Source organism: Pelophylax lessonae (assembly GCF_965119305.1).
Source record: "Pelophylax lessonae genome assembly, chromosome: 7".
NCBI lineage: Eukaryota > Metazoa > Chordata > Amphibia > Anura > Ranidae > Pelophylax > Pelophylax lessonae.
In genome coordinates this window covers 57,758,038-57,782,415 of record NC_138774.1, presented here as the reverse complement: position 1 = coordinate 57,782,415, position 24,378 = coordinate 57,758,038, and the positions used below count along the sequence as shown (strand labels likewise).

Genomic DNA, 24,378 nt, shown 5'->3' with positions numbered 1-24,378 from the left:
AAATGTGGAAAAGCTTTGTCAGCACGCCACAACAAACAGCAGCACCAGCAGCTCAGATGGAACGTCTTAGCAGGAGGCAGCATTTTACCAACATGGTGGAGCAGTATGTGTGCACACGCCTACATGTAGTGAATGACGGGTCTGCCCCCTTCAACTTCTGGGTCTCCAAATTGGGCACATGGCTTGAGCTTGCCCTTTACGCCTTGGAGGTGCTGGCGTGCCCTGCAGCCAGTGTATTATCTGAACGGGTATTTAGCACGGCTGGGGGCGTTATAACAGACAAGCGCAGCCGCCTGTCCAGAGACAATGTGGACAAGCTCACGTTCATTAAAATGAACCAGGCATGGATCCCACGGGACTTTTCCGTACCTTATGCAGAATAGCAATGGATACCGACCTTACCCACCCATTGTTCCATTTTTGCTCTTTCTCACTCTTTTGGGGTGTACCCTCATTTAAAATTTTTGAAAAGAAGCAGTGTTGGCTACCTCGTCCTCCTCCTCAGGGCCAGATTAATGTAGGGGCTATTGGAGCTGCAGCTCCAGGCCCCTACCTTTTATATAGGCCCCGGGTTGGCCATATTCACTGTTACCGCTCTTCTGTCACTTGTAAACACAGAAGTCTGGCTTCTATGCTCGCTTCCCCAGGCAGCACCCTCAGAACCTCCCCACACAGCGTGAAGGCCGGACAAGGAGGGACAGTTGGCGATGCATGGATGTGTTTATGGGCTTCAGAGACAGCATCCCATGTTGAATTAGGCATGCATGGCTGCACCCTTCCTCCTCTGGGTGCATGGCAAGGCACGGCCCTTAAGGCCCTTCAAAATCCTCAGCACCAAGCCCATGATGCTGTTAATCCGGCCCTGGTCCTCCTCCACCGCCGCTTCCACCTACACCGCCCATAGGTGTGCGCAGCCTATTGCATTAAGGTGTGCACCCCAAAGTTGAAATACACATGCATGTGTTTGCCAGCAGGGAGAGTAATGTATCGGGGCCATGTACCTGTAGGCAAGGAGAAATAGAGCAGAGCAGGTCCCAGGGAGATCTTTCCCATCTCCTCACTGGCAATGCTATGTGCCCTAGGTGATTAGGGTGTGCCCAGGCACACCCAGCACACCCTGTGCGCACGCCTATGTCACCGCCACATCCACCACCACCTCAACCTCCCTCCTACTCCATATGGGCCTCGTCCTTCAGAGATGAAGAAGAACATTGTTTTATTTTTCTGTTTTTTTTTGTTGTTTTAAGTTATTTCCCTATCCACATTTGTTTGCAGAGCACTTGCCATGCTCTTAATTACGTTTTGCTGCCATTTGCAGCACTCTAGCCCTTTCCTTTGGTGTTTTAGAGCCATTTTAGTGCCTTAAAGTTCGGGTCCCCATTGACTTCAATGGGGTTCGGTGTCCGGGAAAAGTTCGGTAAAAGTCCGGGACACGGACCCGGACTTTTTTTTAAAGTTCGGCCGAACCCGTCGAACACGGACATCTAGGTGTTCGCTCAACCCTAGTTTTGGTTTCATCGCCGCCAGATCCACTACGGGGCTCTTCCAGGTTGTAGCTATTGCAATTCTGGCCACTAAGGATATGAACTATATTATTGTTTGAGTATGTCTGGGAATAACTTTGGTTGGTTCATTAACCCCTTCCCACCCGCGCTATAGCCGGGAGGGCATCCATGGATGTCCTCCCATGATCACGCTGCCTGTGCGGCCCCTGTCCTTCGGACTCAGCTGATCACAGATTGAGCTAAAGGGCCAATTACAGTGGCCCTTTACCACATGATCAGCTGTGTCCAATGACAGCTGATCACAATTTAAACATAAGCCGGTTATTGGCTTTCCTTTCCTCTTGCTGACAGCGTGAGGAGGGGAGAAGAGAGGCGATAACTGGCTTGTATTAAAGGGACATCTACACTGTTAATCAGGGCACTGATTATCAGTGTCCTGATTATCAGTGCATCCCAACAGTGCCCACCAGTGCTACCAATCAGTGCCCACCAGTGCTGCCAATCAGTGCCCACTAGGGCTGTTCATCAGTGTCCATCAGTGTTTCTACCAGTGCTTCTTACCAGTGCTGCCTATCAGAGCCCATCAGTGTGGTCTAGCAGTGCCTATCCGTGCCACCTATCAGTGCCACCTACTGTATCAGTGCTCTTCAGTATCACCTATCATTGCCCATCAGTGCCACCTATCAGTACTCATCAGTGCCATCTATCAGTGCAGCCTCATCAGTGCCCATCGGTGCATATATCAGTGCCTACCAGTGCCATCTCATCAGTACCCATCAGTGCTGCCTCATTAGTACCCATCAGTGCATCTATCAGTTACCATCAGTGCGGCCTCATCAGTACCTATCAGTGCCCATCAGTGCAGCCTATCAATGCACATCAGTGAAGGAGAAAAATTACCTGTTTGCAAAACTTTATACCAAACTATGAAAAATGTTTGTTTTTTTGTTTTTTTGTTTTTTTGTTTTTTCTAATTTTCTGTCTTTTTTTCGTTTGTTCAGCAAAAAATAAAAACCTAGTGGTGAATAAATAACGCTAAAATAAATCTCTGTATGGGATATAAAAATGTTAAATGGGTACAGTGTTGCATGATCGCGCAAATGCCATTCAAAGTGTGACAGCGCTGAAAGCTAAAAATCGGCCCGGACAGGAAGGGGGTGAAAGTGTCCAGTAGGTAAGTGGTTAAGAAGGGCAAGCCTAGGGTTCAAAATGATGTTTACTATTGTAATCGAGTAAATCAGGGTGTCAACATCCAAAACCATTTGACCTCTGAACATGTCCACCACTTGTGGAACATTGTTCCCACTTGCCCACAGCCCCCAAAGCAGAGAGAGGAAGAACCAGGGAACATTTTTGAGAGGTGATCTCAAAGTACTTTGTAAGTTGCCTTGTAATTGGCATTGATAGATAAGTACAACATTCATAATATTTTTATATGTTCTAGAAGACCAGTCCCTTCATTCCTCTTCGTCAATCTCCGTACCTATGTCCTTTTCCCTGCTTATCATGAAGGGAAGTTTGCTTGTTGTATTACCAAATTGCTTATACAATCGTGAGATGCCTCACCACAGAAATACCTGTTTTCATAAGCTGTTCTCAACGTAATGTTATTGGTAGTCCACTGAACAGAAAGTAAAAAGTGTAGAATTTGCTGCAACCAGTGTTCTGCATCTCAAACTGTTGGGTAACGTGTTATACCCCAATGATCAAGGAAATGGCCTATGTGGTAAAATCCTTTACAAGTGTGGTGGTCAGGTGGGATTGCTTGTTTTTCACTGACCATTGTACCAGTAGCTCTGTCTTTTACTTTCTTAAAGCGGAGTTCCAGCCATTTCACTCACCTGTCCAACGGTCCAGCGATGCGGCCACCCGAAGCCTCGATCCTCTCCTCGGCGCCGGCATCACTGCTGTGGGCACCCGGCTGTGACAGTTTGCGGCTTCACAGCCGGGTACGCACTGCGCATGCGCGAGTTGCGCTACGCGCCGTGATTGGCCGGCAATCTTCTGGGACCTTTGACATGTCCCAGAAGATTGCAGGGAGGGAGGGGGAGTGGAGAACTTCTGCTCAGGGCGCCACGGCGCTCCGAGCGGAAGTGGGAGCGGGCACCTGTCAAAACTAGGTACCCGCTCCCCCCCAAAAAATTACATGCCAAATGTGGCATGTCAGGGGATTAGGACCACCTAAAGCGGAAGTTCCACTTTTGGGTGGAACTCCGCTTTAAGGTTGAGAGTAGGAGGTTTCCATGATCTCCCAGTGATTTGATTAGTAGCTATAAGGATATGCATGATCAGAGCTTATTAGTACCTGCTAATATCTGGTATAGCTTTGTGTAGTAAAACTTCCCATGAGTTTGTGACTAGGTTGCATGAGAGTACAGAACTAGGACAAACAGATCCAGCGTTCGCATCATTTTTAAAATGAAGGTCACAGCTCTTGAAAACCATCAAGTCTGCAGCAAACATGAATTCTAAAAATAAAATAACCACAAAGAAGCAAGCTATATGTCCCAAAATAGATGTAAGTGTAGCTTAAAACAACAGCAACCAAATACACATCTCTGTAATAACCAAGACATAATGAAGTGTGACAAACTAAAAATGGTCAGGCTTTTTCAGCACAGATTTTTAAAGCAGTTAATAAACCCAAAACCATAAATTTAATGTATAGACACTAAAACCGTCCTTGACGGAAGAGGGACATTGGGCTTTTAAATGGTAACTCCCATAAATCAGTCACAAGTACAATTTGTTTAAAAAAATATGTAAAAAGCATATATTTATCATTTATACCTAATAGACAGTCAAACAACCGGGCCATATAGAGGCCAAAACATATTACACATAAAATGACATCAACACATGGTACATCATCCAACCATGGAAACAAATGCCGACATGTTTTGTGGTATATACACCTCGCTTCTTCAAGGCTTTCTGTTATTTGCATGTAATCCATAGATGTCATATGTAGTGTTGGATACCTTCCAATTAGGGGGAGACCAAATAGTATAAGCAAATCCCAGACCAAAGGCGTATACAGTGTCAAAAAAGGGGCCAATGGCACAGCTCAAGCTTCACCAGAATAGACAGATGCTGCCCCAAAACACACATGAATCCAGAGATAAGGCAAGTGACAGGCTACAACTGCTCCTCCACGAAGGGATGTCTGGGTCTCCCAAGGCCCCACCAATCCAACACTGGGGATGTTTTGGGCTCTATATGGCCCAGTTGTTTGACTATTAGATATAAATAATAAATAAATGCTTTTTATATTTTTTTAAAACAAATTATACTTGTGTCTGATTTATGGGGGTTACCATTTAAAAGCCCATTTTCCCTCTTTTGTCAAGGACGGTGCTAGTGTCTATATAGTACATATAGGGCTGGTTTCTCCCAGACTTTTTAGCTCCCATTTCCATACTACTAGATTACAAAAATGTAATATATTGCAGCTTACCAATCATTGGATACGGTGGCCACATTTATTTTCTTTTTTGTAGGCTTTTTCACTCAGTTTTCGCCTGATAATCTGGCCAGTAACACACCTCCTGTATTTATGTGCTTCTACTCTTGATGAAGTAGTAACAGAGACACATTGGGACAGCAACATTGTCAGTCTGGGGGAAGGGGAGTGTAATGCTGGCCATACACTAGCCGAAAGATCGTTCGTAAATCTGTCATGTGGTCGGATCATTCCTTTTTCATCCAGTTAATGGGCACAAATAGAAAATCATTTTTAACTTTTCAGAGCCGAAAAATCTAAGGAACAGTTTTGAAAATCCGCCGATCGAACGATAAACGAACGATATATTGAAAGGTTAATGGGTTTCTCGGCCGACCTGTTTGCACTAGGCATCTGTGACAAACTGAACGAAAAACAGATTCATTTATGTCCATTGAATGATTTATCGTCCAAAAGTCAGTCATTACATGATGGCACGATCGTCTGCTCTCACGGCCGATTTTTCGTTTTTCAAAAATGAGTTTACCCAATATTTTAGCTAGTGTATGGCCAGCTTTAGATGAACTAGCAGATTTAGATACAATAACAAATTGAAGCCAAGCTATAGCTAGCATTTTATGAGCAGTTACAGCAAACAGTTTTGTGCATATGTGTCTGCTTAATATGGATTTAAAAAAAAAAAACTTTTTTCATTCATATTTTACAGTGACATACAGTGTTTAGACACTGCTGTTCTAATCTGCTATTCAAAAATCAACAATTTAAGGGAAAAATAAAATTTTTTCATTCATACGTTACTGTGAGATACATCCTTTGGATACTGTTGTTATATTCCGCTATTCAGTAAACACCCATTTAGGGAAAAAAAAATTTAATTGCGGCCTAGTCTGCATATTTTACTGTGAGATACACCAGTTGCATACTGTTCTATTACGCTTTTCATTAAAAACTCATTTAGGGAAAAAAAAATTGCTGCCTAGTCTGCATATTTTACTGTGAGATGCACCCGTTGGATACTGTTGTTCTATTCCACTTTTCAATAAAAACCCATTTAGGGAAAAAAAAAATTGCGGCCTAGTCTGCATATTTTACTGTGAGATACACCCGTTGGATACTGTTGTTCTATTCCGCTTTTCAATAAAAGTCCATTTAGGGAAAAATTGTGGCCTAGACTGCATATTTTACTGTGAGATACACCCGTTGGATTCTGTTGTTCTATTCTGCTATTCAATAAACACCCATTTAGGGGAAAAATATTAAATTGCGGCCTAGTGTGTATCTGTACGTGTGAGATACACCCTTTGGATACTGTTGTTCTATTCTGCTATTCAATAAACACCCATTTAGGGGAAAGGAAGATAATAAATTGCGGCCTAGTCTGTGTCACCCTTTGGATACTGTTGTTCTATTCTGCTATTCAATAAACACCCATTTAGGGGAAAGAAAGATATTAAATTGCGGCCTAGTCTGTGTCTGTACGTGTGAGATACACCCTTTGGATACTGTTGTTCTATTCTGCTATTCAATAAACACCCATTTAGGGGAAAAAAAGATATTAAATTGCGGCCTAATCTGTGTTTGTACGTGTGAGATACACCCTTTGGATACTGTTGTTCTATTCTGCTATTCAATAAACACCCATTTAGGGGAAAGAAAGATATTAAATTGCGGCCTAGTCTGTGTCTGTACATGTGAGATACACCCTTTGGATACTGTTGTTCTATTCTGCTATTCAATAAACACCCATTTAGGTGTAAGAAAGATATTAAATTGCGGCCTAGTCTGTGTCTGTACGTGTGAGATACACCCTTTGGATACTGTTGTTCTATTCTGCTATTCAATAAACACCCATTTAGGGGAAAGAGAGATATTAAATTGTGGCCTAGTCTGTATCTGTATGTGTGAGATACACCCTTTGGATACTGTTGTTCTATTCTGCTATTCAATAAACACCCATTTAAGGGAAAATTAATAATTTTGCAGCGTTTGCTGATTATGTTACTGTGAGATACGCCCTTTAAATTTTTTTGGCGCATCTCCTTCCACCACCGAGGATTGCAGGGCGCTTCAGTTTAACTCCTGTTGCTAACTCCTCCTACTCCGCTTCCTCATCCTCATCCTCATCCCCAACCACTACCGCCTCCGCATCCGGAGCAGCGATCATTTCCAAGGCTTTCAGGGCAGTCATTCACAAGTGGCTCCGAGAGTGGGTTCCTGCACCCACAAACGCCAGGTACACAATTTTCCAGCAAGGGCACAGTTCTGGAGGATGACGAGGTGGAGGATGAGGAGGAGGAACCATGTTCACAGCAGGGTGGCACCCAGATAACTGATAACAACAGATATTACACTTGATCTTAGCCAAAAGGTCGAGAAGCGATGCTGGCGGCATTCCCACCTAATGGTGGGGGCACAGTGGAAGCACAAGGCGAAGGCAGAGGAGGAGGAGGTCGCCAAGGCAGCAAGGGCACCGCCAGCACCTCAGAAGGCAGGGTTAGCATGTATGAAATGTAGAGAAGCTTTGTCGGCATGCCACAACAACCAGGTCCACGTGCTGGTTTTTTTTTGTTTTTTTAAGCCTTAAGCCTGTGGTGTGTGAACACACTCAGACTATCACCCGGTGGGTGCATTAAAAAGTGCACACCAAAAAAGTGAAACACAAAAAGTGCACAGGGTGTACACATGGTCCCTGACACTGATCCCCCATGGCGCAAGGCTCCTGACAGGGACTGGGGTACTTACACTGGCTAACCTGGCCAAAACCAGGCAGCCCCGTTCTTTAGGAGGTCTGCTCAAACAGACCACCCCAAGTACTAGGTGGGGCTCTCCCGAAGAGAGACCCCATGAGAGAGGGCGAACCAAGCCAGAAGGCCATGTCCACCCACTCCCAAGACTTTGACAAGACAAGCCCAAGGACCTACATCCTACTAATTACGCTGTTCAAAATAAAGTGTACTGCCACAATAAATAACACAAAACGTGAGACACACAACACATAAAAGTGGGGAAAGGGATAGTGAAGAAGAAGTGCAAGGTTAGTGCCACGTTGCAATACTATGGCAGGCCCTTCGGCAAGGAATAAAAAATTCCTCTGGTCCTGACTCCTGACCAAAAGGCCCGGCCCTAGAGGCAGGTGTGAAAAACGTGTGTAGGAAGTGCAGTGTCCTTGGTGCCATACTCATAGTGTTGCCATCCACTGTGAATTATGGCACCCCTGGACTGCCACTCCAGGGGCACATACACCACAGGCTTTTCAGAATCCCCATCCCTGGCAAAACCAGTGCAGCCCCGTCCCTACCAGAATTCTTCAGAACTTGGACAGCTTTGGGAGAGCCCGGCCCACAACCAGGGACACATACCTTTTCCAAGGCCAGACTCAACCCAGAAGGGGGAAAAAAGCCCCCCTGCTGCCATCACCGTTCCTTACCATATACCATATACAGTACCTTACCGTTCCTTACCGTTCCTTATGTACTATACGCATACTGAATGACGGGTCTGCCCCCTTCAACTTCTGGGTCTCCAAATTTAGCACATGTAAACAAATGTTTGTTGTATCATTGTGTTATGGTACCAACATCCCTGGTAATAATGCAAAAAAACAAGGAGTTAAGTGAAAGCCCTGGTGTGAGGGTCTAACACAAACACCATGTTTAAAGTGAGGGAGATCTAGAAAGAGTGAAGGAGAGGAACGAAAGATGTTGAGTTTAGCAGGAAAAAGGGGAAATAGGGAAAAGTTAAAAGGAAAAGCAAGAGGACTGAAAGAAAAGTGGTGGAGAGGGAAGAAGGGAAGAAGGGGAGAGGGTAAAGGGGAAGAGAGAAATGGAAAGAAAAGAGAAAAGAGGAGAGGGAGGGGAGGGTGGGGGGGGGGGAAAGAAAGGGAAGAGAGGGAAAAAAGAAAGAAAAAGGGTTAGATGGAGAAAAAAAGGAGAAATGGTTGAGGGCTAATGGGATTTTAACGGTACTTAAATCAACGATGGAAAAACCACCATGTATAAAAATATATAAATTTTATTATTCCATTAAAAATTACATACAAAAGAGAAAAAATTATTATAAAATAAAAGATTGTACAAAACAGATTACCATCATAGTCATATCAATTACATACAGTTCTGAACATTGCAGGCAGTATCGATGTTATGCAAGCTCCGATAGCCCCAAACCAGGGTACCGGGCATTAACCCAACATGTTTCGCGGGTTTCAACACTCCGCTTCTTCAGGGGTGTAAGATTATATAATATATTGGTTGCCTTAGAGTTCCTGTGTGATAGAAATATGTTATGAGAACATTGTAATCAACAGTTTTATGCAGAGGAGTTATTTGCATGCACAAACACATACGGGTCCGGGGTTCCCACCACCAAAACACATGCAGGGGTAGCCACCCAGTGAACGCCTCACCCACGGATGTGGAGGGGGTCATTAGGGTAGCGTGATTTTGATAATAAAGGTTATGTGTGAAATTGTCACAATACCTGTATGTGATAGTATCGGTATCTGGTAGGTCATAGAATGCCCATGAGGTTGTATGGCCAGACAGGGTGGCACTTCTTTCTGTTGAGCATAAAAATATTTATGTAATACCGTAGCCAAAGGGGCTCTCAGCCTTTGAGGACTCACAGCTCCATTGAGATTAAAGCTTACCAGACTTGAGTTGGAAATATACAAGTGTATCTATAAATACATCATGATATCCCAAGTAGTTCTTTTTTGGCTCCAAGTTTGCATAAATTATGCAAACTTGGAGCCAAAAAAGAACTACTTGGGATATCATGATGTATTTATAGATACACTTGTATATTTCCAACTCAAGTCTGGTAAGCTTTAATCTCAATGGAGCTGTGAGTCCTCAAAGGCTGAGAGCCCCTTTGGCTACGGTATTACATAAATATTTTTATGCTCAACAGAAAGAAGTGCCACCCTGTCTGGCCATACAACCTCATGGGCATTCTATGACCTACCAGATACCGATACTATCACATACAGGTATTGTGACAATGTCACACATAACCTTTATTATCAAAATCACGCTACCCTAATGACCCCCTCCACATCCGTGGGTGAGGCGTTCACTGGGTGGCTACCCCTGCATGTGTTTTGGTGGTGGGAACCCCGGACCCGTATGTGTTTGTGCATGCAAATAACTCCTCTGCATAAAACTGTTGATTACAATGTTCTCATAACATATTTCTATCACACAGGAACTCTAAGGCAACCAATATATTATATAATCTTACACCCCTGAAGAAGCGGAGTGTTGAAACCCGCGAAACATGTTGGGTTAATGCCCGGTACCCTGGTTTGGGGCTATCGGAGCTTGCATAACATCGATACTGCCTGCAATGTTCAGAACTGTATGTAATTGATATGACTATGATGGTAATCTGTTTTGTACAATCTTTTATTTTATAATAATTTTTTCTCTTTTGTATGTAATTTTTAATGGAATAATAAAATTTATATATTTTTATACATGGTGGTTTTTCCATCGTTGATTTAAGTACCGTTAAAATCCCATTAGCCCTCAACCATTTCTCCTTTTTTCTCCATCTAACCCTTTTTCTTTCTTTTTTCCCTCTCTTCCCTTTCTTTCCCCCCCCCCCCACCCTCCCCTCCCTCTCCTCTTTTCTCTTTTCTTTCCATTTCTCTCTTCCCCTTTACCCTCTCCCCTTCTTCCCTTCTTCCCTCTCCACCACTTTTCTTTCAGTCCTCTTGCTTTTCCTTTTAACTTTTCCCTATTTCCCCTTTTTCCTGCTAAACTCAACATCTTTCGTTCCTCTCCTTCACTCTTTCTAGATCTCCCTCACTTTAAACATGGTGTTTGTGTTAGACCCTCACACCAGGGCTTTCACTTAACTCCTTGTTTTTTTGCAAATTTAGCACATGGCCTGAGCTTGCCCTTTACGCCTTTGAGGTGCTGGCCTGCCCTGCAGCCAGTGTATTACCTGAACGTGTATTTAGCACGGCGGGGGGGCGTTATCACAGACAAGCGCAGCCGCCTGTCCAGAGCCAATGTGGACAAGCTCACATTCATTAAAATGAACCAGGCATGGATCCCACAGGACTTGTCCGTACCTTGTGCAGAATAGACATGTATACCGCCCTTACCCAGCCATTGTTATATTTTTGATCTTTCTCACTCTTTTGAGGTGTACCCTAATTTAAAAAGAAATTTAAAATTAAAAACAAAAACCAGTGTTGGCTACCTTGTCCTCCTCCACCGCAGCTTCCACCTACACCGCCACATCCACCGCCACCTCCACCTCCACCTCCACCTCCTACTCCATACGGGCCTCGTCCTCCTAGATCACGATGATTCATTTTTATTTTTATGTTATTTTAAGTTATTTCCCTATCCACATTTGTTTGCAGAGCACTTGCCATGCTCTTAAGAAGATTTTGCTGCCATTTTCAGCCCTCTAGCCCTTTCCATTTTTTTTTAGAGCCATTTTAGTGCTCAAAAGTCCGGGTCACCATTGACTTCAATGCGGCTCGGGGTAAAGTTCGGGTTAAGTTCGGGTCACTAACCCGGACATTTTTTTCAAGTTCGGCCAAACCCCGACATCCAGGTGTTCGCTCAACTCTAGTCATTGTTCCTCCTATTGATATGGGGCAATATTTCTTCCATTGATAGAAGGCACTATTTCTCCCATTGATACCAATGATCAGGCACCACTTGTTTCACTGACACTAACAGTGGGGGCTCTATTCCTCCCACTGACACCAACGATGGGCCACCATTCCTTCTATTAATATCAGTGATGGGGCACTATTCCTCCTGTTTCTACTGACCAGTGACCACAGGTTCTATTTAATATTTGTACTACCACTGAGCACCAAGTATGAGGCATTGTCTGCTCTCATGGATATCGGGGCATTTTTCACCCTCACTGGCCACAGTCCAGCCCCCCTATAGTCAGAAAGACAGTAAGTAGGCCATTTCTTTAGAAAAATAGGAGAACCCTTCTTAGAAATGTAAAATATCTGGAAATTTTGAAGCCATGGGAAAAAAATAAATTTTTTCCCTGTTTTTTTTTCCCCCTGGAAAAGATTGAAGTTTTTGGAATAATTAAAAAATAAAATCATTGTGGAGTAGTTGGACAAATTGAAAGTCATTGTGTTACACTGGAAAGGTGAAATGCAATGTATATAAATGTATTATACTTGAAAAAAAGCACAGATTATTCAGTAAATAAACTAAACTTGTTTTTTAAAATGTATTTTTTTTATTACAAATAGAATAACAAGGACTGTATATGTTAATGTAGGGTTATAACCTCTGTCAGATTTTTTTAAGCCATGTGTGTCCCATTGCGGAGATTTCCCTTCACTTCCTGTCCCAAAGCCAAACAGGAAGTGGGAGGAAATCCCTGCAAACTTAAGGGAATTCCTTAGGGGCCCCCAGGTCACCATAACTAGTGTCCCCATTGGAAAATTTCCTCTCTATTACTTTTCTGGGGAAAATCCAAAATTTGGGATTTTCGTTTACTTTCAATGATAATGGTAAATGGGACAAATAGAAAGGGTGAATCTCCCTAACGAGGGCACAGACAGCAATAATACCTGAGAGGTGTTCTAATCCCTCTCCACCCTATCCAAAACCTAAAAAAGGTTTTGCCTTTAGTTATACTTTTAGAATATTTCACCTGTACATGACAAAAGGTAACCAAGCTCCCTGCCAATATGCATTCTCAGTTATTGACAATGCTGATCCAGAAGAATATATTGCTTCTGCAATACCTTGATCAATGTTCTCCTGATTTTCAGGTGTCATTTTATATATAAATAAAAGGATTGAGAAGAAAGAGTGATTCTAGAGGGGAAAGTTACTCGTACTTTTATTCTGGTCCTCATAAGTTCATTCCATAAAGTGTTTTTATTGTATTTATAGGGATCGACCGATTATCGACACCACCGATATATCGAGGGCCGATATGCACTTTCCCCGATATATCGGAATCGGGCCCTGAGGTTACCGATATTGCTAATATTTTGGCTAGTGCCTGCAGCTAGAGGCATCACCCCGGTACCGGTGTCCATAACCAACGGTGGGCTGTCTTGTAATGATGCTGTGATGATGCTCGGCTGTCATTACAAGGAGCGGAGGGGACGTCCCCCCCCTCCTGCCGTCTTCCACGGCTCGCCCGGGTCTCCCATCCCAACAGGAGACCCGGGCATACTACCTGCACGACTGCTGAAGACCCGATCAAAGCCGCATTCGGCTCTGATCGGGTCTCCATTTAAAAAACCCAGAAGTGATGTCATGACATCACTTCCGGGTACTCGGTGCCAAATTCAAAAAATTTACAGCATTCAAAACAGCCAAACTTGGCATTTTGAAGGCTTTTCAGTGCAGGGGAGGGGTTTGGGGTCTTTTAGACCCCCAGATCCCTCCACAAGGAGTACCTGGGGAAAAAAAAGAAAAATTTTTTTACATGTCTGAAAAATATCAGCCGAAATATCGGTATCGGCATTAAAAAAAACGATATCGGTCTATCACAAGTATTTAGGGCACCTCTAGCATGCAGGGACGTGTTTTGTCATCCTTGTAGCATTTGGAAAATAATATTTCTTCTCACAATATTTGCAGATTGCAGCTTTGCTCTCAGCAGTAATTGCACTGTGGAAAGGTTTCCAAACTCAATATGATGATCTCACCATTTTACTGAGCAGGAGGAAAAGTAAAACCAATTTACTGAGCAGACTATAGGTAAACATTATGCCGTGATGGTGGAGAACATTAATAGGAATCATTAAAAGGTTAAAAAAGATAAACTAAGCTGTCAAACAAATTTACCCTCTTACCTGTCAATTAAGGCTTGAGTAGACAGAAACTATCATCTACTCTCTACTGTATCCAAAACAATCACCCAACTGTAGAAGATACTAGATGGAGCCCACAAGCAAACTAAATTGCAGCCTTTGCCCTGCAGTGCCCCTTAGTGGCAGAAATGCATATTTCTCTTGTTTAGGAACAGCATTAAGAAGTACAGTGTTACTAGAATGGTATTCCAGGATTTGTTTGTCTTTAGCTGGGAGAACTTGCAATAATTTAAAACTTTACATAAAGTCTCCAAAATCTTTTGTTAAGGTCTACATAATATATACAGTATCTCACAAAAGTGAGTACACCCCTCACATTTTTGTAAACATTTTATTATATCTTTTCATGTGACAACACTAAAGAAATGACACTTTTCTACAATGTAAAGTAGTGAGTGTACAGCTTGTATAACAGTGTAAATTTGCTGTCCCCTCAAAATAACTCAACACACAGCCATTATTGTCTAAACCGCTGGCAGCAAAAGTGAGTACACCCCTAAGTGACAATGTTCACACTGGGCCCAATTAGCCATTTTTCCTCCCTGGTATCATGTGACTTGTTAGTGTTACAAGGTCCCAGGTGTGAATGGGGAGGAGGTGTGTTAAAATTGGTGTTATCACTCTCCCTCTCTCAGAAGTCTCTGAGGATCTGAAAAAAAGATTCTGAAGGAATGCTAGGAGACTGCATTTATTCTGAGAGCACACAGAGCTCTAGATATTGTCCCAGAGTGCCTCGTGTCCTGGCTGAGGGTTGCACGCTGTCCTCTCAGGTACAGGCTATCATGTAAAAGCCTCAGGTGGGCAACCTGAGGGAGAAATGCTGAGACCCGGATGCTTGGAAGAAGCTGACTGTGGGGAGCTGTCTGCAATAGATCGGTCTGGTATCACTGGAGGGCATCGCTTGGAAGATTGGAAGGTGCTCCATCTGTCCTTGGGCCTTGTGAGTACAGACATTGAAAGATTTTGGGGACCTTGTGCTTTTGCTATCCCTCTGGTGTCTAGTTATAGTCAGCTGTAGGTCTGTTAAGGGGGTGCTGACTGGTGTCCTGAATAGCTTTGTCCAGTCATTTTCCTACATAAAGAGACTTTGCTCTAATGGCTCTACTTCTACTTAAGCTGAAGTTTACTGTTTGTTACAAGCCCCAACTTCATTATAGCTTGTCCTAAAGAAAAGCCAAGTCCTCAGTTGTACATACAGTAGTTCTTATTCTTGGAATATCCCACCACTTCCCTCATCCCTATTAAAGTTCTAAAAAAAAATGACATCCCCTAGACTGGTCTTTGAAGAAAGAGTAAATGAGTCTGTTGTATGCCTGGGTGTGGGGCTGAAGTTGGGAAGACCTGGACAGCAATTCCTGAGGCTCCTATAGGAGTAGCACTACATACAGTTTGAATACCATGTCATATATATATATATATATATTTTATTTTTTTTTCCAAAAATATAGATATGTTATTTATAATTGTACAATAACATGATCCACACTCCTTTTTTTAATGTTTTTGGAAAAAAAAACAAAAATAAATTTTTAAAAAAATGAAAGAAAATTTCCCAATTTTTCTGTTTTTTTCCAGGCTTTCCCATCTCAACCATTGCTCTAAACCTAATGCAAAATGGCACATCAAGTCTTTCAATTAGTTATCTTCAGCTCTCAGTATTCATCTTTCTTGCCATAAAAATAATTTAAGTGAAAACTCTTTTGTCTATATAATGCCACCCATGCTAAATGTACTTCAGTATCAGTACTGATTATTTTTCAATAGAGGAATGATTTCAGGTCAATCACAAGGCTCAGAATTGGTCAGTCATTGGGATCACACCCAGAAGAATCTTTTTCTAAAGGTTAACCACTTGCCGACCGCCCCACACAGATTTACTGTGGCAGGGCTGTTTGGCTGCGCATAATCACATAGATCTATGTGATTATGTGCACGCAGTCTCAGCATTAGACACAGCGGGAGCCAGACAGCAGGAGGAACGGGCGCGATCGCCACCAGCCTCCCGCAATCTTCAGAGAAACTGACAGGAGAGTCGCCTGCCTATGTAAACAAGGCAGGCGGCTTTCCTGTCAGACAGGCACAATGAGATTATGTGTCTCAGTCTCTGTGTGCCTTTTACAGAGCCCCCCCCCCCACCGTGAGAAAGCACAATTTAGGAGCACACTTAACCCCTTGATCACCCCTGGTATTAACCCCTTCCCTGCCAGTGTCATTTATACAGTAACAGTGCAAATTATTTAGCACTGATCACTGTATTGGTGTCACTGGTCCCCAAAAAGTGTCACTTAGTGTCAGATTTGTCCGCCGCAATGTCCCAGTCCCGCTAAAAATCGCTGATCGCCGCTATTACTAATAAAAAAAACAAAAAAAATAAAAAGTCCAAAAATCTATCCCATAGTTTGTAAACGCTATAACTTTTGCACAAACCAATTAATATACGCTTTTTGGGATTTTTTTTACCAAAAATATGTAACAGAATACAAATTGGCCTAAACTGACGAAAAAAATAGATTTTTTAAATGTTTTTATTGGGAATGTTTTATAGCAGAATGTGAAAAATTTTGTTTTCTTTTTTAAAAATTGTCGCTCTTTTTTTGTTTATAGCACAAAATCTAAAAAACGCAGAGGTAATCAAATACCACCAAAAGAAAGTTCTATTTGTGGGAAAAAAAAGGACATCAGTTGTATTTGGGAACAGCATGGCAGGACTGCGCAATTCTTAGTTAAAGCAACGCAGTCCCGAATCGAAAAAATTGCCTGGTCATTAAGGGGGTAAAACCTTCCAGGGCTGAAGTAGTTAATGTCACTAACGTGACCTCAAATGGAGACTAGGGATGATCGAACGGTTCAGGTCGACCATCGGTTCGACCTGAACATTGACTGTTCGGAATTCGGTAACCAGAACCGACCAAAATGCAATGGGACAGGAACTGGGCTTTAAAAGCCTGTGATTGGACCAGAACCATCAGTAAAAGCCAATCGAGGGGGCAGGAGGATGCTAGGAATGTGATTGGAGTGACTAGGGGGTCCAGAGGCCAATCATTAGTGAATATGACCCCCAGTATATAACATAGCCCGGCCAAATCTCTAGCATTGTAATACAGGGGCTGTGGAAGAGAGTGGAAGCAGTTCTGTTACTCCTGCTTCAAAAGTGTCATTTAGTAGAGTTGAGCGGACACCTGGATGTCCGTGTTCGGCGGGTTCGGCCGAACTTGAAAAAAAAGTCCGGGTCCGTGTCCCGGACTTTTTCCGAACTTTACCCGGACACCGAACCCCATTGAAATCAATGGGGACCCGAACTTTCAGGCACTAAAATGGCTCTAAAACATCAATGGAAAGGGCTGCAAATGGCAGCAAAACGTAGTTAAGAGCATGGCAAGTGCTCTGCAAACAAATGTGGATAGGGAAAAAACTTAAAACAACAAAAAAAACAGAAAAATAAAACAATTTTTTTCATCTGTGAAGGACGAGGCCCATATGGAGAAGGAGGGAGGTTGAGGTGGCGGTGGATGTGGCGGTGTAGGTGGAAGCGGCGGTGGAGGGGGACAAGGTAGCCAACACTGCTTTTTTCAGTCATTTTAAATTAGGGTACACCCCAAAAGAGTGAGAAAGATCAAAAATATAACAATGGCTGGGTAAGGTCGGTATCCATCTCTATTCTGCACAAGGTACGGAAAAGTCCTGTGGGATCCATGCCTGGTTCATTTTAATGAACGTGAGCTTGTCCACATTGTCTCTGGACAGGCGGCTGCGCTTGTCTGTGATAATGCCCCCAGCCGTGCTACACGTTCAGATAATACACTGGCTGCAGGGCAGGCCAATACCTCCAAGGCGTAAAGGGCAAGCTCAGGCCATGTGCCCAATTTGGAGACCTAGAAGTTGAAGGGTTCTTCTGAGGTGCTGGCGGTGCCCTGGCTGCATTGGCGACCTCTTCCTCCTCCTCCTCCTCTGCCTTGGCCTTGTGCTTCCACTGTGGCCCCGCTGTCAGGTGGGAATGCCAGCAGCATCGCGTCTTGCGATCACGCTCCAGTGAGTGAATTAAGGACGGTACGTTGTCCTTGTAACGGGGATCCAGCAGCGTGGCCACCCAGTAATCAGCACAAGTTAGAATGTGGGCAACTCGGCGGTCGTTGTGGAGACACTGCAGCATGTAATCGCTCATGTGTGCCAGGCTGCCCAGAGGCAACGAAAGGCTGTCCTCTGTGGGAGGTGTATCGTCTGTGTCTTCTGTATCCCCCCCAGCCACGCACCAGTGATGGCCATGAGCTGGCCTGGGTGCCACACTGCTGTGAACATGGTTCCATCTCCTCCTCCATCTCCTCCTCCTCCTCCTCATCCTCCAGAACTGTGCCCCTGCTGGACAATTGTGTACCTGGCGTTTGTGGGTGCAGGAACCCACCCTCGGAGCCACTTGTGAATGACTGCCCTAAAAGCCATGGAAATGATCCCTCTTCCTCCTCTTCTTCCTCCTCCTCCTCCTGTGCCACATCCTCTTCCATCATCGCCCGATGCGTTTTTTCAAGGAGGCCTAGAAGTGGGATAGTTAAGCTGACAACGGCGTCATCGGCACTGGCCATGTTGGTGGAGTACTCAAAACAGCGCAACAAAGCACACAGGTCTCGCATGGAGGCCCAGTTATTGGTGGTGAAGTGGTGCTGTTCCGCAGAGCGACTCACGCGTGCGTGCTGCAGCTGAAACTCCAATATGGCCTGCTGCTTGCACAGTCTTTCCAGCATGTGCAAGGTGGAGTTCCACCTTGTGGGCATATCACATATGAGGCGGTGAGCGGGAAGGCCAAAGTTACGCTGCAACGCTGACAGGCGAGCAGCAGTAGGGTGAGAACGCCGAAAGTGCACACAGACGGCCTGCACTTTCTGCAGCAGCTTTGACATATCGGGGTAATTTTGAAGGAACCTCTGCACCACCAAATTCAGCACATGCTGCAGGCAAGGGATGTGTGTCAAATCGGCTAGGCCCAGAGCTGCTATGAGATTTCTCCCGTTATCGCACACCACCATGCCGGGCTTGAGGCTCGCTGGCACCAACAACTCATCGGTCTGCTGTTCCATGTTCCTCCACAACTCATGCGCGGTGTGGGATTTTTCCCCCAAACATGCAAGTTTTAAAACTGCCTGCTGTCGTTTACCCCTGGCTCTGCTGAATTTGGTGGTGAAGGTGTTACGCTGACCGGATGAGGAGGCGGTAGAGGATGAGGAAGCGGAGTAGGAGGAGTTAGGAACAGGAAGCAAACTGAAGCGCCCTGCAATCCTCCGTGGTGGAAGGAGATACGCCAAACAAATCGGAAGGGTGTATCTCACACGTACACATACAGACTATGCCGCAATTTAATTTTTTTCACCTGCATGGGTGTATATTGAATAGCGGAATAGAACAAAAGTATATAAAAGGGTGTATCTCACACGTACAGACTAGGCCACAATTGAATTCTTTTCACCCGCATGGGTGTATATTGAATAGCGGAATAGAACAATAGTATCTAAAAGGGTGCATCTCACACATACAGACTATGCCGCAATTTAATTTTTGTTACCTGCATGGGTGTATATTGAATAGCGGAATAGAACAAAAGTATATAAAAGGGTATATCTCACACGTACAGACTAGGCCGCAATTGCATTATTTTCACCCGCATGGGTGTATATTGAATAGAGGAATCGTTCATCCAGGAGGAAACTGCTTTGCAGGTTTTCTGGGAGTGCCCCTTTGCACAGAGCCTGTTTAGGGCCTTGGAACCTGAACTTAAGGACTTTCTACCACAGACTGCCATCACACACTTTGGTGTGCTAAATGGATTATTTGGTGGAACTTTTTCCCAAGAGGACATTGACAATACCTGGCAGGTTCTGTGTTCCTTTAAGGACGCTTTATGGTGCGCCAAAAAGTGCCTTATCTACCAGCGAGAGAGGATGCCCATTGAGGACTGTCGCAGACTGGTCCATAGTCTGCTCAGAGACTATAACCTAATGGATCTCATGGAGGAAGAGGAGGTCTAGCGATTTCCCCTTCCCCAACTCTCCCTTGTGTGTTTTTGTCCTTTCATTACAGCTTCGGGCTTGCACTTCTCCACCTCCCTTTCCCCCACTCTTTATTGTTTGTGTGCTTCACGTTTGTCTTTTTGTAATGTGGCGGTACACTTTATTTGCACACATAATCTGATTAGTAGGGTGTAGGTCCTTGGGACTGTCCCGGAACGTCTTGGGGGGGGGTATGGATATGGCCTTTTGGCTTGGTTCACCCACCTAGTACTTTGCCAGTGTAAGTACACCAGTCCCTGTCAGCAGCCTTGCGCCCCGGGAGATCAGGGTCAGGGCCCTTCCTCGTTCGGGAGGAGGACCATGTGTACACCCTGTGTACTTTTTTATGCACCCGCCGGGTGATAGTCTGAGTGTGTTCACACACCACGGGCTTATAAACAAAAAACAGCTGGTGGTCCTGGTTTTTGTGGCGTGCCGACAAACCTTTTCCACATTTCATACATGCTAACCCTGCTCTCTGAGGTGCCGGCGGTGCCCTGGGTGCATTGGTGACCTACTCCTCCTCCTCCTCTGCCTTTGCCTTTGTGCTTTCAATGTGCCCCTGCCGTCATATGGGAATTCCACCAGCATCGCTTCTCGACCTTTTGGCTAAGATCAAGTGTAGTATCAGTTGTTATAAGTTATACAGTGGGGGCGCTGTGATGTCATTCTGCCTGACCAAGATTGGGTGGCGGCTATGGAAACCTGCAAAACATAAAGACAGAGAATATAAACCTAAGCCCAATATCTCTATCACCCTGCGCTGGTAGAAGGATGTGAACTTGCTAAACTGTATAATACAGTAAATAGCAGTGTCTAGCAGCTGCTTTGATGAATAAAATCTGATAAAAGGATGTGAATAGCCTCAAAGTCAAAGACAAGGAAGTACCACATAAGCAGCGCTTAAATGAGTGCATACATAAACCATATGTGCAAAATACAGCAATCAAGTGAGATAGATGTACTAGTAATAAATACAAAAGTCCATCTTGACCAATCGGAAAGGGGATGACCCGTCACCATGAAGTGAAAAGATAATGGATGGCAAACTTCCACCGCGTGACCCCTTAGGCAGTCAACACTCACCAAATGCCTGAAACAACTGAGCCTTCAGAGTACCAATATAAATCCCGGATCACTCCTCAGGATAATCAACACTGGCAGGTGAATCTCTCTCAGGAAAGCTCACAGAAGACTGGAACACTCAGAACGGCATCACATGTGTATGAAAGGGAAAACTCATAGGGCAGTAGTTCTAAAAACTTTATTGTAAAAAAACCCAAGCCCCGTCCCCCTCACATAAAACTCACATGTAAATTGTAAATATTAGGCATATAAACGAGAGGAGATGGCCAGAAGGTTCAGCGACCGATGGCTCACCAGTATCATACCGTCCCCAGGGTACCGGATCAAGACACCGCCGCTGCTCCCCAGACAGTCCTGCTATCACGTTCGCCTATCTCCGCTCCGCCGTGTTCCCGACACTTGGTAGCACTCGTCAGCGTTCGGCGATTTCCGCCTACAACTCGCCGACAGCACGTAGTGGTTGGGGTGGTAGCGTGCTCACGCCCTGACGCGTTTCGTCTGATTGGCTGACTTCAACTGAGGGCGTGAGCATGCAAATCACCCCCGCTATTTATCTCCCTCCTCGCCGCTACACTTAACCCTTAATGGCCAATCAGACATGCGAACATGACGATAGCCAATAGGGAAAGTGTGCTGGTTCCTAGGAGATCATTGATACCCAGAGGACATTGGAATATATACTATTCACAATCTGATCTGTGCTAACTTCCCCTATGCAGGCATAAATTGTCACACAGGAGAAGTAAAGCTTGCATACACCCCAACTGGATCTGATCAATAGCAATATGTATTAGAGAACTACCGACAGCCGTAGAACCATCAGTCATCTCCCCTTGTTTTCACAATGCTATCATTATTCATAAACCACTTATGACTGGATTTCGTAAGTATACAAAGTCCATGCACTAACTCCCTAGGCTTCTACCTGGAGTTGTGCTGAAAGTGGAACCTATGACGATCTCAACAAATACAATGTATGGAGACCTCACAGATTCAACCTATATTAAATCGAGAAACAAGGCAGAATACCAAAATGAATGAAACACAGCCTTATTATCAACTATTTAAAATAAATAATATAAATATCATCTTTTTACTTTTAAAAGATGATATTTATATTATTTATTTTAAATAGTTGATAATAAGGCTGTGTTTCATTCATTTTGGTATTCTGCCTTGTTTCTCGATTTAATATAGGTTGAATCTGTGAGGTCTCCATACATTGTATTTGTTGAGATCGTCATAGGTTCCACTTTCAGCACAACTCCAGGTAGAAGCCTAGGGAGTTAGTGCATGGACTTTGTATACTTACGAAATCCAGTCATAAGTGGTTTATGAATAATGATAGCATTGTGAAAACAAGGGGAGATGACTGATGGTTCTACGGCTGTCGGTAGTTCTCTAATACATATTGCTATTGATCAGATCCAGTTGGGGTGTATGCAAGCTTTACTTCTCCTGTGTGACAATTTATGCCTGCATAGGGGAAGTTAGCACAGATCAGATTGTGAATAGTATATATTCCAATGTCCTCTGGGTATCAATGATCTCCTAGGAACCAGCACACTTTCCCTATTGGCTATCGTCATGTTCGCATGTCTGATTGGCCATTAAGGGTTAAGTGTAGCGGCGAGGAGGGAGATAAATAGCGGGGGTGATTTGCATGCTCACGCCCTCAGTTGAAGTCAGCCAATCAGATGAAACGCGTCAGGGCGTGAGCACGCTACCACCCCAACCACTACGTGCTGTCGGCGAGTTGTAGGCGGAAATCGCCGAACGCTGACGAGTGCTACCAAGTGTCGGGAACACGGCGGAGCGGAGATAGGCGAACGTGATAGCAGGACTGTCTGGGGAGCAGCGGCGGTGTCTTGATCCGGTACCCTGGGGACGGTATGATACTGGTGAGCCATCGGTCGCTGAACCTTCTGGCCATCTCCTCTCGTTTATATGCCTAATATTTACAATTTACATGTGAGTTTTATGTGAGGGGGACGGGGCTTGGGTTTTTTTACAATAAAGTTTTTAGAACTACTGCCCTATGAGTTTTCCCTTTCATACACATGTGATGCCGTTCTGAGTGTTCCAGTCTTCTGTGAGCTTTCCTGAGAGAGATTCACCTGCCAGTGTTGATTATCCTGAGGAGTGATCCGGGATTTATATTGGTACTCTGAAGGCTCAGTTGTTTCAGGCATTCAGTGAGTGTTGACTGCCTAAGGGGTCACGCGGTGGAAGTTTGCCATCCATTATCTTTTCACTTCATGGTGACGGGTCATCCCCTTTCCGATTGGTCAAGATGGACTTTTGTATTTATTACTAGTACATCTATCTCACTTGATTGCTGTATTTTGCACATATGGTTTATGTATGCACTCATTTAAGCGCTGCTTATGTGGTACTTCCTTGTCTTTGACTTTGAGGCTATTCACATCCTTTTATCGGCTATGGAAACCTGCTGGAGTGATGGGGGCTTGGAAGGTTTGATGTGTGGCCCTCAGGTTCCTTCCTCCTGGGGGGTCTCTCTTCGAGAAAGCACCCCTGACCTAGTATTCGAGGTGGCTTCGGCTACCATGAAGAACGGGGTTCTGCCAGGCCTTCTGGCTAGGCAGATCATGGAAACCCTATGTCCCGGTCAGGAGACTTGCCAACCAGTAATCAGCACAAGTTAGAATGTGGGCAACTTGGCGGTCGTTGCGCAGACATTGCAGCATGTAATCACTCATGTGTGCCAGGCTGCCCAGAGGCAACAAAAGGCTGCCCTCTGTGGAAGGTGTATCATTTGTGTCCTCTGTATACCCCCAGCCACGCACCAGTGATGGCCACGAGCTGGCCTGGGTGCCACCCTGCTGTGAACATGGTTCCTCCTCCTCCTCATCCTCATCCATCATCCAGCAATTTTTCAAAAAGGTATACAAGTGGGATAGTAACGCTGAGAACGGCACCATAGGCACTCTCCATGTTGGTGGAGTACTCAAAACAGTGCAACAAGGCACACAGGTCTCGCATGGAAGCCCAGTTATTGGTGAAGTGGTGCTGTTCTGCAGAGCGACTCACGCATGTGTGCTGCAGCTGAACCTCCGCTCTGGCCTGCTGCTGCTCACACAGTCTTGCCAGCATGTGCAGGGTAGAGTTCCACCCTGTGGGCACGTCACATATGAGGCGGTGAGCGGGAAAGCCAAAGTTACGCTGCAACGATGACAGGCGAGCAGAAGCAGGGTGAGAACGCCGAAAGTGCGCACAGACGGCCTGCACTTTCTGCAGCAGCTCTGACATATCGGGGTAATTTTGAAGGAACCTCTGCACCACCAAATTCAGCACATGCGGCAGGCAAAGGATGTGCGTCAAACCAGCTAGGGCCAGAGCTGCTATGAGATTTCGCCCATTATCGCACACCACCAGGCCGGGCTTGAGGCTCGCTGGCACCAACAACTCATCGGTCTGCTGTTCCATGCTCCTCCACATCTC

General features: G+C 44.7%; 1 long non-coding RNA gene across 1 annotated transcript; it reads right to left on the bottom strand.

The window, feature by feature from the left end:
* Positions 1-17,877: 17,877 nt before the first annotated feature.
* On the bottom strand, positions 17,878-23,844 carry LOC309560687. Its single transcript, XR_014225517.1, has 3 exons — positions 23,366-23,844; positions 20,345-20,535; positions 17,878-18,114 (listed from the first exon to the last, which is right to left on the bottom strand). It is a non-coding gene; the product is annotated as an uncharacterized lncRNA (long non-coding RNA).
* Positions 23,845-24,378: the final 534 nt, after the last annotated feature.